The 18,177-nt window shown below is 38.1% G+C and overlaps 1 protein-coding gene across 2 annotated transcripts in view; it reads left to right on the forward strand.

Annotated features, from left to right (window-relative positions):
- The window catches only part of DPP10 (dipeptidyl peptidase like 10), a 1,236,914-nt gene that overhangs the window by 905,430 nt on the left and 313,307 nt on the right, over positions 1-18,177 (forward strand). The gene's annotated exons all lie outside the window — the stretch shown is intronic.

Below are 18,177 nucleotides of genomic sequence, written 5' to 3' on the forward strand. Positions count from 1 at the left end.
CCCTGATCCCACCTGCAGGAGTAGATCACTTGCCTTCCATTTCTTTTATTTTGCATATTGCTAGGGATAGGCTAAACATGTGATTCCAATTTTTTATATATATATCATATCGGTATGTTTCTAATTCAGATTTTTTTTCCAGGCAACTTGGTATCAGTCACTAGTTTTTCATCTATGTCTCTCTCTTCCTGGAATCACTTGCTGTTGCTGTCTTTTTTTTTTTTTTAAAGACAAACCATGTATCAAAACCGAATGCCTGTGAGGATTCCAGACAATGTAACTTAATTAGTATATCATGTTAATGAATAATTGAATTTCATGATTTTTAGATTAGGCAGTTATGGTTCCCAATTGCTGGACCTCATCATGTTTTATTTTATTTTCCACTTTGATAATGCTCAAATAAGTCTTTATAACCACATGATTCATTTCAAAAATGAGTATTGCATTTTATTTATATTATTTAGATCATTTCCAACTATTAAACACCAAAGAAGGATCTTCATTCATGCCATCTATGCACGCTTAGGGAGACAAATGGAATAATATGATTCAGTGAGGATTAAAATGTTTTTTTTTAATTCATTTAGGAAACAACCTTTTGATTACTTTATAAAACTTAATTTGTCCAAAATCTGTAAGTTATATTGCTATGAAAATGAATTTAAGTAATGTTTTAAATGTGATGTCATAAAAAAAATTACAAATTTGAAAGAAAAGTTTGGACCGTGGCCTTGTTGACTCACTCAGGCAAATTCAAGTTCATATATGAAAAGAGGTACTCTTACTGTTTTTATGTGTTCATGCTATGACATGATAACTCTGATTCCATATTGTTATACATCCATAGACTGTCACTTGGGCGAAAGGTTGCTGAAATAGACACTTCAGTTTTAGATTTCACCCCAACTTATCATGAAGCTTTCTCTAGAAACGAGATCCTAAGACACATTTATTCACCTAACAGCATGTTTCCAAGGCTATCATTTATATTCCCAGAGTAAGCTGTTACTGTTAGTTAACCTGCATCTATATCTAATAATTATTAGTATATAAATGGGTATCTTGACAGATATCAACATGCTTAAAACAATATATCTGAAGGTCTAATTTCATAGAAATTAAAATCATGTAGGTATTTGATCTCTGTATTTCACTTTGTATTTCAAGCTGGACTTCCCGCTTGGAAAGACAGCTGTTTGATGCATCTCCACTTTTTCCCAAACTTGGCCTGAGCAAGAGTTTAGCATCTCGAATCCGTAGGCAGGACAAACATGCCTTAAATCTTGTCTTGACTGCTATGCTGAAAACCCTCCCCACATTTGCTGCTTTGTGTTATTCATAATATAACAGGCATCTTAATATTCTAATTGAATATTAATTCCAGTTGTATCTAATTTTTCCTACACAACTCCATTACTTCTGACTCTATCCCACTATCGTCACAGAAGTTATAGCTGTACACAATAAGTAGAATTTGCTTAGCTGGAAACACTTGTTTATTCCCAAATTCAGATTTGTATGTCTGTTTATTCAATTTTGCTTTTTTGAAAGATGGAGCAAGGGACAAGCAGAGAAAACAACAATATAGAGAGACATCTTCCATCCCCTGTTTCATTTCCCAACTCTGACTTATTTCCAAAAATGCCTGCACTAGCCTGTGCTAGGCTCAGGCACAGCCAGAAGCCAGCAACTGATTTCGCTGGCACTCACTCGGCAAGCATGTGCCTCAAGTCCCGGCGGAAGCTACTACAACACAACACCACCCCACACCTTTATTTTTAAAAGAGAGCATCGTCTGCTTAAAGGAGACCTTACTTTGGGATTCTTTGCTGGTATTTTTTCTTTTAATGTTTTGAAGATTTCAGTCTGATTCTGTTCTGTCCTCTATGACTTCTTAGGATTTCATATAGTGTTTTTTTCTCTTGATCTTCATGATTTTCTTTTTCTCAGTTTTGTTCTTTTGACCAGAATGGGTCTATGGGAATCTTTTTTTTTTTTTTTGAATTGGTTATATTTGAAATCTGTTGGGCTTCTTAAGTACATCAATATTTCTTGCCAAATTGGAAAGTATTGACATTGCTTTTGAGATTTTGTATATTTTCCCTGTCCTTCATCTCCTACTCGCCTTTTATGTGCTGCATTCTGTTTTAGTGAAACAGAAAGGAACATAAGGAACATCCCCCCAAAAATAACAAACTGTAATAGTCTTATTCTCACTAATTGATGTTCTCTCATCATAATTGGAAACTCATTTACATTTAAAATGCCTTTGAAGACTTTGTTTTGTGTGCTGTGTATTATTCTTGTTTAGATAATAGATGCTCTTGTATTAACTGAATCACCGCATCTTCTCATTCATCAATGGTCCAAAGGAACTACATAAATTAGAAGAGATTATAATGAACAATGCTTCCCTCTGGTAACTGGACTAATATTATAAACCATTTCTAGCCTCCTTCAAACTCATAAGCCAGCCTTAAATAGATTTTCTTTTTTTCTACTAATTTAAAAAATGTCTTTCAGAACACAGATGTTTGAAACCATTTTTGTTCGAATACTATTGATGATTGTGAATAATGTGCTTACCTTAAAAATGCAGTATGCCTGTTGTGTATGCCATTGTTTTATTTTTAATGAAGGAAAAAATGCAACTGGGTTAAGTTAATACCTGTATCATCATTTAAACAAAGGGAAACTCATATTTAGCAAAATGAGTAAGATTATTGCTTGTATTATATTGTTTTAAAAAAATACTTGGAATTATATTCTATGTGTTATAAAAATAGCAAATAAAAATGTAATTGTTATATATACAGAACAATCATCCATCTGTATCTTTTTATATTAATAACTTCTGAAAAAACAAGTAAAATAAGCAAAATAAAGTAGAATAAAGTATTCTATTTCATGCACTCAAATCAAGTAGAGCACTTTTTATGTCTATCACTTACAAATGCACTTTGGGAATATTTAATTGATATTTTAGTAAAATATGTTGTTAATTCTGAGTGCAACCATCATTTCCAGTTTCCTTCATTGACATTATAAAACAAGAAAGCAGAAATGTATGTTTAAAATATAAATGTGTTTCCATTTCATTATCCAATTTGATAGTTACTAGACACCTGTGACTATTTTTTTTAGTTGATTTTTCATTTGCATTCATTAATTTGAAGGACAGAGAAATAGGGATGATTCCTAGCAAGACCCAAATACCTGGGAAGGTCAGGGCTGGGCTCTACCCAAACCCTGGGGGGGAAAAAGTGTCAATTTTCACGAATGTCCGAAATACAATCCGTTGAGTTCATCTCCACCCCCTGCTCCTAGGATCTGCTTTAGAGGAAGATGGAGTCAGGTGTTCTAGGTGTGATTTCTTTTTAACCCTGTTACCACTATGAAGGATGCAAGTAAAATATTGATCCTGGATTTTACTTTTAAATTTATTAGGTAAAACTTGCAAGTCATCCTTTACTCATGTTAGCTGCTTATGGTGTATTCAATTACCAAATAAGATCCACGGCTGCCACAATGCACAACAAAGTTATGACACATTTCCATCATCACATAAAATTCCATACAGATATGTCACATGTGTATAAGTAAAATAATTCTCCTCATTCTCATCAATGTCCATTTCTTAGAGCAATCATGCAATTACCTTGTACCTGTATGAAGATTCTCTGGAAATATTCCTTCATGCTTCTTCATCGATCTTAAACACTATGTGTTTCAGGGGGTATATGTGTATATATAAGAATGTGCAAATATATATTTCAACAGTATGCCTGTGTTGCCCTATACTTTTTTTGCACTTGGCGAAAACTTTTTTGTTTATGTATGCTATGTCTTATACCACAGACCTCGTGGTCCAATAGGTTCTCTCAGCTAATTTGACTTTCTGAGAAGAACTAGGAAGCTATTATTGCACCACATGTGACCTCACGAGAAAGAGGCTGTAGACTGAATGTTTTCTGCAAAATTTATGCTTGATGCAACTCTTCTATGGACTTATAAAATTAAGCAGGAGTGACACTCAGCTTTCTATACAGCATTCTATAAGACTCATATGGGCGCCGGTTCTAATCCCGGCAGCTCTACTTCTCATCCAGCTCCCTGCTTGTGGCCCAGAAAAGCAGTCGGGGACAGCCCAAAGCTTTGGGACCCTGCACCCCTGTGGGACACCCGGGAGAAGTTCCTAGATCCTGGTTTGGCATCTGCATAGCATCGGTCATTGCACTCACTTGGGGAGTGAATCATCAGACGGAAGATCTTCCTCTCTGTCTCTCTTCCTCTCTGCATATCTGACTTTGTGATAAAAATGACTAAATCTTTATAAAAGGAAAAAAAAAGAAAATATCTGACTTAATTCATAAACACAATAGAGGCAGCTGATGTTTGCTATAATGACTACGTGACCAGAAAAGCCAAAAGAGATCTTACCCTAGAACTTGGAATTGGAGCTCAAGAACTTGATAAAGGTGACATCTCCTGATTGTTTCTTATTGGGATTACAATGAATTTGATTCCATTCTGTGCTCCCTTTTTCTTTCTCCAAAGAGCAGGAAGTATTTTGCCAGGAGAGACAAAAAAATCATTCATTTCTTTTATTATTTCCCTTTGCTTTTACAGAGATGGGTCATTTACAGATGCTGACTCATGACCTAGACTGCAAGCCAATTTATTTTTATGAGTACCAAGTATGATGAGTCATATCCATTTAACATTAGGAGCAACTGTTCAAAGATGGTTCTTGCCATCTTTAACTGTATTGCTTGTTCCCTGCCTGTCTCTATTACAGATTCATGTAGTAATTACAAGATATAGATATTTTAGTACACCAATGGATGCAAATAATAAATTATAATTATATGGTGGACACATTAATTAAAAATTAATGTAATTAAATTAAAAAAAATAAACTAAACAACGGCCAGTGCTGAGGTGCAGCAAGTTAAGCAGCTACTTGCAAACTTAGCCTTCTGTATGGGAGCTAATTCTAAGACAGATTGTTGCATCCCAGCCAACTCCCTGATTCTGAGCCTGGAAAAGCAGTGTGACATGGCCAAGTTCTCAGGCTTCTTCGTTTGTGTGGGAGATCTGGCAGGAATTCTGTGCTCCTGGCACCCAGCCCCAGCCATTGCAGCCATTATGGAAGTGAGTCAATGGATGGAAGATTTCTCCATCTCTCTCTTTGTTTCTCTGTATTTATCTGTTGCTTTTTCTTTATTTTTGGTGATGTTTACATAATTGATTAAGGAAAGAAGGGTCAAAGTTTAGGGGAAAGTTGCTGAGACCAGTGTTTTCAATTTTTTTCTACTTCCTGTATCGGGGGAAGAAGGGAGATAAGGGGAGAAGCCAAATCCAGCATCCCAACCACCTCAGCACCCTGGGATGGAGAACAGCTACCCAATGTCATCCCAGGGTACTGATGTGGCACAAGTTCTGAGGGTTCTGCCTAAGTGGTTTCAATAGTTGCAACATGCTGTCACTCTTACCAATCCAAAGATGAGGAAATCCTTCCAAGGCACATTGGTTGACATAGACCACCTTAGAGTCTCCTTTCACCTACATCGTTACTGTCAATAATTGGCTGGGGGAGTTGGCCAATTTGTTCTGCCCTCCTTTCTCTGCTATGGTACCAGATGTCCTCTGCAGCCCCACTGGACTGCCAAATCCTCCACATGCATATTACTATTCAGTATGTTGCTCCGTCTAAGCCACTGAGGAGGCCCAGTTTTGACAGATGCACTCCATGGAAAGATCTCAGATTCTATGATTCTCCCCATGGTTGGAGGTTTTTGTGGTTTTTGTTTGTTTGTTTGTTTTTTGGTTTTTTGTTTGTTTTTTAAAGATTTATTTTTATTGCAAAATCAGATATACAGAGAAAACGAGAGACAGAGAGAAAGATCTTCTGTCTGATGATTCATTCCCCAAATGACCGCAACGGCTGGTGCTGAGCTGATCTGAAGCCAGGAGCCAGAAAATTCCTCCATATCTCCTACACAGGTGCAGGGTCCCAAGGCTTTGGGCCATCCTCAACTACTTTCCTACGCCACAAGCAGGAAGCTGGATGGGAAGTGGGGCTGCTGGGATTAGGACCAGCACCCTTATCGGATCCCGGGGCATCCAAGGCGAGGACTTTAGCAGCTAGGCCACTGCGCCAGGCCCCATGGTTGGAGTTCTAAGTCCAGTGGTTCAGTTGGGGGGATCCATAAAGACCTCTTTTGGGTCCATTCCCAATCCCAGATTTTGCATTCTCCACATGGTTATGTAGTCTAGCTTAACAAGAATTACCCCTGTCCCATCACTTGCCAGCTGATACTTCAGCAAAGCTCAACCAGCCTGCACTTATTCTGGCTTATGCAATCAGCAGTGGGTATAGTCTTTTAGCCCAGCTTGGCTCTCCCCCTAACCCTGATCACATGCAGACTAACAAGTGTTGAAGTCCTGCCCAGCCTGGTCTGCTCATGTCCCAGCCGTCAACTTCACTGGTAGGAACAGTGGCCTCATAATTAAACTCACATTGCACCCCCACCCGGCTCACCTCCCCCTGCCAGTCCTGCCTGTGCTGGCAGATGCCATGGTTCAGTCTGGCATGGCCTGTCTTACCTCGGCATTGCGAGCAGGTGCTGTACACTGGAGCAGACTGTCCTGCCTTCAGCTACACTCTTGCTGGTAGGTGTTGCAGCCTTGCCCAGCCCAGCCATCCCATGGACACAGCCCTAATGTGAACTGGCTGGTGTTGCAGCCCAACCTGTCCTGCACCCTCTCCTGATTCTCAGATCTGCCAGTGGGTATTATGAACTGACCCAGTCTGTCCCACTCCCAGACCTGGGCCACACCTATGCCAGTGCATACTGTAACCTGCTCTGGTCTGGGCTGCTCCCAGCCTTGGTTCTTGCACTTTCCTGCAGGAACTGTGTTCTGAGCAAGGAGTTGTTACTCTTCCTTTCAAGTAAATATATCTTAAAAAGATATCTGAAGACATGGATGACATTTACAGCAAAGAAACATACACTGTTAAAAAAATAAATGGAAAATGATTAATATGTATTAATAGAAATGTTTATCACTAAAGGGAAACCATTTGCTTCTGTCTTGTTGGGCATGCTTAAATCTGTTAATGTGCAATAATTGAAAAGCATGTGGAATTAATAGGATCTCTTAAAACAGCTGGCTGTGAAGGTATAACTCATCTTTTAAGTCTGACTGTGTTCTTAATGTGAACACATTCACATGCACGTAGAAGCCATCAGGCAACCACTCCAAGAAACCCCGTCTACTCAGCTGCACATGGCACACATTTATGGACTCTCAGAGAAGAAGGAAAGTGAAACATAACTTTGAACATTGATCGTTACTGTACCAGTTAGTGCATCAGTGTCATATTTTAAAATAATTAACTGTGTACGTCATTCTTATACCCTCCTGGGCTTCTGGCTAATGTTTGAATTTGATTTGCAGTATATGATATTTGCCTACTTGACATACTACTTATCTGAATTGTATTTGAACTTTTAAAAAGGCATCCGTGATCTTATGCTTCTGTCACTCAACGTTTTGATACTGATGTGTTCACGTTTGCTTTTAGCTCTGATTGACCTATCTTCACAGCTATGGAGAATCTCATTCTCCAAATGTGACCTTCATGCTTGCATGGTTTATTCTTTTTTGATAAAGTATATCAGTTGTCTACTTGATATTCAAATGTAACAGGGCATCCTCTGTTTTCATTGGATAAATATGAACCACACTATATCAAATATAGAATTAATGCAATTCAAACAAGAAAAAGAAAGGAGAAAGTATATACCCAATATGAAATTTTTGAAAAATCTGTAAGAAGATATGAAACTTGGTTCAAATGACCTTTTAATTATTAATCTGCATCCCCTTATTCTTTGGAATTATCAATGCTAATGTAAAATTATTGGTATTATTTCAACTTCAATTGAGCCTTTGAAATAGGGGGAAAAATCAATCATTTGTTGGGGAAATTTATCTTCAAACCTCTGTTTTATCTAATTTTTAAAGACAAGGTTAAAACATTTTAAATTTGTGAATCAAATTAATGTTGGTCATTATACTTTCCCTTGTTTTCCCAAATATGAGATATTGCAAAAATTTTGGTACCATTCTTCCTGCCTATACGCAGAAAGAATCATACTAATAATGGAAATACCTGAAATGCATATATCATATCGTATAACATTAACTATACCACAAAGATATGCAAGCTCATTATCTACAAACATTTTTTCGTGGTGAAATGTCATTATAAGAACTAATTTAAGTGAGTTTTGATTGGAAAAATCTAGCTCTCCTGTTTATTTTGGGTATCATTATGTCAAACATTAGTCAAAGCTATGATAAGGAAAACTGATCCTGCATTTCTTTTTTTTTATTGTTATTAACATTGTATTATGTGATACAGTTTTATAGGCGCTGGGGATTCCCCCCACCCCTCCCATACCTCTCCCCCCATGGTGGATTCCTCCACCTTGTTGCATAACCACAGTTCAAGTTCAGTTGAGATTCCTTCCTTGCAAGCACATACCTAGCATAAAGTCCAGCGTCTTATTGTCCAGATAAGTTCAGTGGCCTCTTGGGGAGACCTTCTCTGGTCTGAAGGTAGGGCTAACAGAGTAAAGATCCGGTCGGTTAAAAGCCCCAACAAAACCTCAGTATCAATATACAACATTATGGAATTAATTGATTGACATAGTATTGGGTAAACAATATGTTAAAAATAATGCAAGTTCCATTCTTCGAAACATCTGGGTTGAGACAGTATCAATGACAGGTTCAAAAAATAACAAACAACCAAACAAAAATTACAAGTTAAATCAAGGCAAACATGTGGTATCTAACCTTTTGGGATTCGCTCATTTCCCTTAGCATTATAGTTTCCAGTTGGGCCCATTTAGCCACAAAGAACTGCATTTTGTTTTTTTTAATAACTGAGTAGTATTCCATGGAGTAGATGAACCAAAGCTTTCTTATCCAATCTTCTGCTGATGGGCATTTCGGTTGCTTCCATGTTTTTGCAATTACTGATTGTGCTGCTATGAACATAGGGATGCATGTTGGTTTGTCGTAAAACAGGTGTTTTGGATATATTCCTAGGAGTGCTATTGCTGGGTCATATGGTATGCAGATTTTGAGTTGTTTGAGTGTTCTCCAGACTGATTTCCATAAAGGCTGTACCAATTTGCAGCTCCACCAGCAGTGGAGTAGGGTTCCCTTTTCCCCGCATCCTCGCCAGCAAGCGTCGTTGGTGTTCTTGTTTATGTGGGCCAATCTAACTGGTGTTAGGTGGTACCTCATCGATGTTTTAATTTGGATTTCCCTTATTGCCAGGGAGCTGGAACATTTTTTCATATGTTTGTTTGCCATTTGGACTTGTTCCTTTGTGAAATGTTTGCCCATTTCCCGTGCCCATTTCTTGAGTGGCTTGTTTGTTTTGGTTTTTTGGTTGTTTTGAAGTTCTTTGTATATCCTGGAAATTAGCCCCCTATCGCCTATGTAGTGTGCAAAGATCTTCTCCCACTCTGTGGGTTGCTTTTTTACTTTGTTGATTGTTTCCCTTGCTGTACAGAAGCTTCTTAGTTTGATGAGGTCCCATTTGTTTATTCTGTTCTCAACTGCTATTGCTTTTGGTGTCCTTCTTAGAAAGTCGGGACCTACTCCTAGGTCTTGCAGGGTATTTCCTACATTTTCTTGCAAGAGTTTGAAGGTTTCTGGATGTAGGTTTAGGTCTTTTATCCATGTAGATTGGATCTTAGTGTATGGTGATAGATGTGGGTCTATCTTTTTGTTTCTACAGGCTATCAGCCAGTTGTCCCAACAACAACACACACAAAACACAATCGCATGGCAGGGCAAAATTGCAACCTCTCAATTTTAACTGTCAACACAAATGGTCTAAATTCACCAATCAAAAGACAGAGATTAATAGAATGGATCATCAAACAAGACCCAACCATCTGTTGCCTACAAGAAACACATCTAACCAGAAAGGATGCAAAGAAACAAAGTGAAGGGATGGAAAAAGATATTTCACGCCAATAGACGAGAAAAAAAAGCTGGGGTAGCTATCCTAATTTCAGACGAGATAGATTTCAGTCTAACTGACATCAAAAGAGACAGGGAAGGCCATTTTATACTGGTGAAAGGAATGATCCATCAAGAAGCAATCACCATCATTAATGTTTATGCACCAAATCTTAATGCACCTAGTTAGGTAAAGCAATTACTTACAGACTTAAGGGAAGACATAGATACCCACACATTTCTTGTAGGCGATCTCAACACGCCTTTAACATCAATGGACCGGTCTACGAAACAAAAACTCAACAAAGAAACAACAGAGCTCACACAAACAATAGAACAACTGGACTTAGTAGACATATATAGAACTTTTTATCCTAAGGCCACAGACTATACATTCTTCTCAGCAGTGCATGGCACCTTCTCCAGAATCGACCACATGATAGGACATAAAGCGAATCTAAACAACTTCCAAAACATTAGTATCATACCATGTACCCTCTCAGACCACCATGGGATGAAACTGGAAATCAACAACTAAAAACTCCCCAGGAAATATAGGCACTCTTGGAAATTGAACAATATGCTATTAAACGAACAATGGGTCAGAGAAGAAATTAAAGATCCTGCATTTCTAATGTGACTTTTTTAGGGTTTCCAAAGATTCTTCATTCTATTTGTTTGCTTGTTGCTTTAAGCTTTACTCATTTATTTATTTGCAAGAGGAAGCAACAGAAGGAATGAGAGAGAAAGAGAAATATTCCTTTCACTTGTTTAGGCCAAAATGGCCACAATAGTGGGAACTAGTTTAGGCTAAAGCCAGGAGCAAGGAACACTACCTGGGTCTCCCCAGTTTTTATGTAGATGGTTCACCATCTGCTGTCCCCTCAAGCACATTAATGAAACTGAGGTGCAAAGCAGCCAGGCTGGGAAACAGTGCTGTGGTATACAGGAACTGGTGTTGCAAGTCAGAGCTTAACTCGTAACACCTTGGTGCAGGTCCTCATTCTTTCTTTACTGCATGCAGCTGAACTTGAGTGTGACAGCACAATTTTAAAGAAAAATATATTGGAAATGTGTGAAAGAAGCATTAAGACAATTGGAAGATTCATTAGACCAAGACAAACTGAACTTCCAAGAAGTAATTTGCATAGATATGCCACTTAACGTATCCCTGTGCTTCTTCACCCACAACCTTTCTAATTTATTGATATTTGGGTGAAGAAATACTAGCATTCTTCTCTTCAAAGTCACCTTGTCTTCCTGTCTTTTAATCTTATTAATAGATTTCAGTGATCACTAACTTCAAAGTGTTTAAGCTAAAATGCATTTTAAATATTTTAGTGTACAATCTGTGATCTAAATTTATAGAATATAGTTGTAACTGCTCACCTTTATTGAATAAGATAGATACACACAAGGCCTTCTACATGGATCAGTCAGTACTGATTCAATAGTCTTAAAAATTACCTGGAATTTTCTTTATTTGTGTTATTTTATAAGTTCCTCTGGGTCAATAAAATCGTGGAATTAAGAAAAAAGAAAGGGGCAGAGAAACAGAGACACACATGAAATAAACATATAGTGAGTGAATATCACAGGAAAATTAACATGTTATTCATTGAATAGCTAAGAGATGACAATGCAAGAAACACTCTGAAAAAGATTATATATTAAACATTGCCTGATAGAAACCGAGTTATGGCTATAGAAGACCAATCATGGCTTTGTTCTGAAGTCAAAGGCAAAAGCTTGTCCATCTGCTTGTTTGCTCTGTTTGACGAAGGCAGGCCAACTCTGGCTTCACACTATGGGTTTCAGTTTTATCATCTTGTTTTCCAGCTTCTTTTGCTTATTCTTTTCTGCACTAAAACTGAATAGTCACCCTTTCCTCTTCTCCCCCCAACTTCAAGTCAATCAGCTTCCTAAACTCCTATGCTCAGGCAAGGGAATGTAATTATGCAGAGACTGCACTGTCAGGAAAACTGATGCATAACATATACTTAATTACAGCTTTGAAAATTTAATCATTTATTTTCCCACAATGATAAATGACTTTTATACACATTTTGTCAGTTATCAATAAACTAATAATGAGATTGGATAGTGAAGGAAAGTATAGCTCAAATCAATCAAGCATTGAGAGAGTTATGCATAAGTGTGTGGTGGGGATGGAGAAATCTGGTTGAGTGAAGGTTAAAGGAGCAGAAGTAGAAGCCCGTGGGGTTTATGAACAGTTGCATTCATAATTTCAACTCTCTCTGCTACAAAAATATGCATATGAGCAGGCATTGTGATGTACGGGAATTAAGCCAACACTGTGATGCCCATTTCCATTTCACAGTGTCATTTTCTGAGTCCAGCCACCATTTCCCATCCAGTTCCCTACTAATGGGTTTAGGAGGCAGCAGATGATGGCTCAAGCACTCGAGTTCCTGCCAGCCACAAGGGAGACCCAAATGGAGTGCTTAGCTCCTCTTTTTGGCTTGCTCCAACTGTTGTTACAGACTCAGCAGATGAAAGCTTTCTCTCAATCTGTTCTATAGATAGATAGATGGATAGATAGATAGATAATTTAAAGAAAAAAAGCAAGCAATATGTGTGCCTATACTCTTATGCTATTGGAGATTATTTAACTGAAATTCCTGGACCAAGATATTTTGGTAAATAGTGATTTCTATTGTTTTTCTTTTTCGTTTTTTCAAACACTGACTTGTTCTAGAACTGTAAGAATGCTTACCTCGACTGTTCATTTCCTACACTGATGTAATTTCTCAATTTTAAGCCAATCAAGCCTTTCTCCATAATGTGTGTTAATTTTAACCTCATTTCTTATTCACCTCTTGTTTCACCTGTTTTTTTTTGTTTTGTTTTGTTTTGTTTTGTTTTTGCTTCAAGCTACTTAAATGTATATTTCACATTTTCTGGCACTTCTGACATTTAAGTTTATATTTGAAGATTTCTTGCCCTGGTCTTAAATATCTGACATCTTAGAATATCATCATTATTCTAGTTCTATCTCTAGTTTAAATGCCTCTGATGAATGTGAATCCTTTGCAATGGAGCCTCTTATTAGGAACATTACTGTGGCAATAAAAGATGTACATTACAGCCCCAAACAACTTACTAGAGTGATCACGAATCAGTGATCAACTGTGACAGAAGCTGAGCATGTGATAATCTACATATGAAGTCTGATGAATCACAGGAGTTAAAAAGGACAGAGCAAGTTTACAGGAAGAGGGTTCCGATGATATTTTAGAGGAAGATTGTATTTAAGGAGAACAGAGACGGTATAACACCAAGCAAAAGGGATGGAACAAAAACAAAAAGAAGGAAAATATTTCTAGATACATGATAAAAGTATTGTTGACTCGTGTATCCATAGTAAGTTTAGCATTATTGAGCGACTCTTGTCCAATGTGTTTTTTTGAGGGATTTCATCTTTTCCTTTAAAGGGGAAGGATTTGACCTGGACAATACTACAAACAGGAGATTAAAGATGAGTATCCCAGGTAGCTTTTTTTTTTTTATTGTTGTTTACATTGTATTATGTGGTGCAGTTTTATAGGCGCTGGGGATTCCCCCCACCCCTCCCATACCCCTCCCCCCATGGTGGATTCCTCCACCTTGTTGCATAACCATAGTTCAAGTTCAGTTGAGATTCATTCCTTGCAAACCCATGCCTAGCATAAAGTTCAGCGTCTTATTGTCCAGATAAGTTCAGTGGCCTCTTGGGGAGACCTTCTCTGGTCTGAAGGTAGGGCTAACAGAGTAAAGATCCGGTCGGTTAAAAGCCCCAACAAAACCTCAGTATCAATATACAACATTATGGAATTAATTGATTGACATAGTATTGGGTAAACAATATGTTAAAAATAATGCAAGTTCCATTCTTCGAAACATCTGGGTTGAGACAGTATCAATGACAGGTTCAAAAAATAATAAACAACCAAACAAACAAAAAAAAAATTACAAGTTAAATCAAGGCAAACATGTGGCATCTAACCTTTTGGGATTCACTCATTTCCCTTAGCATTATAGTTTCCAGTTGGGCCCATTTAGCCACAAAGAACTGCATTTTTTTTTAATAGCTGAGTAGTATTCCATGGAGTAGATGAACCAAAGCTTTCTTATCCAATCTTCTGCTGATGGGCATTTCGGTTGCTTCCATGTTTTTGCAATTACTTTAACAAAGAAATCCTGAGCTACTCAAGTGAGAGTTCTGTGTTCAGATCTGAGCTTGCTGCACTTTGAGCTTAAATGTCTCCATGAATGGAAGCAGTCATGAGTGCCACTATTTCCATGGTGATACCAACACAAGCATTATTTACATCTGCAATCCTACAGGACACTGTCCCTAGCATTCCCAATAGTTTAACGTCCTCTTGTGCATTTTGAATAGATTGTATAATTTCATTTGACTAACAGTCATTGCGTAATGGAACTTTCACTTATGTTACTGCCAAATACATGGGAAGATTTTGTTACTTAAACCTCATAGTCTGTCCTACTTTTTCTCTAGTCAGACTTAATGGCAAGTGTTACTTAATCAAAAATTAGGCAGCATACAAATATAGTAAGGATATAGCACCCGTTTGCTTCTAAGGTTTGGATTATAGTATATTCAAAGAGTAATTGTTTGAAAGGTGCAATGATTGAGGTGGTGAGTGAGGGCAGAGAGGGATCTGCATGCTGGCTCCTCCCTTAGGCGGCTGCAGCAGTTGAAACTGATGGGCTGAATCCAGGAGTCCAGAGCTCCGCTGGGACTCCTTAACTAAGTGGTAGGGATTCAAGTAGTTTGGCTGTCTCCTGCACCTCCACAGGCACAAGAGGGGGGAGCTGGATCAGAAGCAAGAGCAGCTAGGTCCTGAAGTGGAACTTTAGCTTGGGATGCCAACAGTCAGACTTCAGCTTAGCTAACTGCATTGCAACACTGGCTGCTAGACTATGATTTTCAACCGTAATATTTAAAGTTAACATCTTGACTTCCAGCATTTTGAAACAAAATCAAAACTGCCTCTGCATAAGCTCTTATATGGAGCTAAAGGGCATCTGTCCCTTTGTTTTTTTACAGCCAGACTACCCCATCTGTCCTATTCTTGCCCAAGCACATTCATTCTGACTCGACCTACCCAGCCCTTTAAGACATTTAGGAATTGGATCCTGCCATTGCCATGGACTACAAGGGACTCATCTTGCTAGATTTACTCTAGCTAATATGGGACAGAAAATGCAGTCTGTTTCCTAACTCAGTAGCATCTTCAGGGCTTACTATGGTGCTTTTCACATAATGAATGTTGGACAAGTGGGTTTTGATGGAAATGAATTATGTCCTGCAATGAGGTACTACAACATGCTCACACACTCTCTGAAAACAGGCCTTTGTTTTCTTTTTCCTCAGTTTGATCTAGTGTCTTATTTCTTGTGTAATTGGCCTGTGTAGCCTCCTGCATATTTACTTCCTGTGTTTATCCTAACTTGTCCAGCTGTAATGTTTCTACATGTCAGGATTCATAAATTTTAATGTCCTCGGTCCTCTGGTGTCAGAGATGCATGAGTGGGCCTCATGGCTGAATAACAGCAGTAAATAAACACTTGTAGAAACTACTTCTGCATCTTTCTAGTTCAATAGTAATTAGCTTATTTAATGTTTAGGTAATATGTGGCATTATTTATAGTAATGAACTTCCCAGAACACTAATTTGAAACCGTATCAAGTTGAAACTAACTAGAATTATATTAATATTATATTAATGTCTGGAAGCAGGGTTAATGTCAACAAGGTTTCTCTTGTGGCTATGTGAACACTCCAATTTCTTCACATGTGACCATGAGACCATTAATGACTGATCTTCAAAGGGATTTGCAGGAGACATCCAAGGCCCTTTGACTGAATCACAGGAGTGTTCATTTTTCTGCCTCACCTAGGTCTCTTTGCAGCATACCACTCTCTAAATGCAGAGAAGGCTCAACAGTTTGGACCCTTGCAAAGATATTTGGATTCCTTCCTGCGGTGTGTACTACATACATAAGCTGGAGAGAGAACAGTGATAATTAATTAGGTGCCAGACAGGATAATTGTAGAAACTGTAAAAGATGCTAAAATGGTGTTACTGGAGGCGTAGACACACCTTTGAGAGCGTGAAGTTAATTTGTGTGAGAAACATTGCATGCAGGTGGATACAGAGAAAGGAGGTGCAATTTTTGTCTAAATAATTTAGACTCCAAACTGGGACAGTTCTTGCAAACACACTCTTGTTGCTGAGATAATGCAAGAACTCAGAAAGGGGGCCTCTGGGACGCTCTTGATAGTGGTTGCCTTTTTTGTGACCTTGAACATGATTAACTACTAGAAAGTTAGAGTTTTCTAATCCCAGTAGGATACGGGAAAGGACACTGCATTTTTAACTACTTTTTAAACAATAGGCTTTCTTACACCTTCCCGTTAATAATTTCTCTAAAGAACACTACAGCTCCAGACACTATTATGCTAGGAGAGATGACCTTGTATCTTCAATGTCTTTGTAAATTCCCCACAGACTAATTTCTACCAACTTTGAACACACAATAAGCTGATGAATGAGAAACACACAGAGAAAGAGGGATTGGGTTGTCTGTATTACGGAAACACTCAGGACTGTTGAAAACTGTGATAACAGCAGGATTCTTAGTCACTGATGTTGTTATTTTCCTTGCTATTGTCATTATTGAAATAGTTCTTTGGAACATGAAAACCAAGCAGGCTGATCTTGTACCATAATGGGTTAAGCACTGCCTGCATCCCCAACATTCTAAATGGATATGGGTTTGAATACTAGTTGCTCTACTTCCAATCCAGCTCCCCATTAATGCGGCTGGGAAAGCAGCAGAGAATGGGCCAAGTGTTTGGTACTTACACTAATATGGAAGACACAGAAGAAGCTCCTGGCTTCCAGCTTTGGACTGGTTCAGCTCTAGGCATGGACACTGTTTCCTTCTATCACTCTAACTCTGCCTTTGAAAAATTAAGCAATTTTTAAGAATGAAAATCAAACTGTTTCTTTTTTTTTTAAAGTATGTGTGTGTGTGTTTTGAAAGACACAGTGAAGGAAAGAAAGGGAAAGACACAGGTAGACACACACGCAAACACACATGCACACAAATATCATTCATTTATTGATTCACTCCTCAAAGGGCTCCACTTTGATGCCAGGACTGCCAAGGGACCCATGATCTCCTACCGGACACAAGCACTTGGGCCAACTCAGACACATTAACAAGAAGCTGGATTAGAAGTGAAATACCTGGGACTCAAACCAACATTCTGATATAGGAAGCAGGTGTGACAAATAGCAACCTAACCCCACTGATCCCCAAACCAAACTTATTAAGATTAATTATTGGCAATGCTCACTTTGATGTTCTAGAATGTCTTTATAAAGGAGAACATGGAAAAAATTAGGGAAAGGTTGACTCCAATGATAAGTTTATTTTGTGCTTTCTACCCCCCTGCCAAAAAAAAAAAAAACCACATGTGATGTTTTCATATCTTTGTTTCAACGATTTTTTCAGAAGGATTCTCATGTAATGATTATAGAGATGACTGTATATAGGCATTATTCTCTGGAAATGGTTTTATCACCCAACGCTGTGGCTTCCTAAACCATTTGTTCTCTTGTATGTCTGGCACGGGAATGAACAAACTATGCCATTTCTCACACAAGTTTCCAGTGTTCAGTAAAAATACAGCAGGTATCACCTTGGACTTGACTGTGATACGAGGCCCTAAAAGAAGAGACTGAAAATCAAAATGGTGTTACTGAAGCCAAAATTTCATACCATAAACCACAGCTAAACTCTTTCTCTGATTTTCCAAGAAACCAGAAGAAACAAGAGACAGCAGCCAAGTTTTTCACACAAGCCAGTTTGAATTGGCTTTGCAATGAAGTTCTGCTTTAAACTTCACACATTATGTTGATCAATAGTAGACTGATGTGAGCCAATTCATTTATTTCAATATTCTGTGTTGTTGTCCCCAACTTACAAGGCAAATGCCTTAGAAGTGACCTTCAGATCCTGGTCTATGCTTTTTTTGTTCAGTGCTTCTGTCTTTATAAGCAAACATTTCCTGCTTACTCTTTC

This window comes from Ochotona curzoniae, unplaced genomic scaffold (assembly GCF_017591425.1).
Source record: "Ochotona curzoniae isolate NIBS_2020 unplaced genomic scaffold, NIBS_Ocur_1.0 contig_3037, whole genome shotgun sequence".
Taxonomy (NCBI): domain Eukaryota; kingdom Metazoa; phylum Chordata; class Mammalia; order Lagomorpha; family Ochotonidae; genus Ochotona; species Ochotona curzoniae.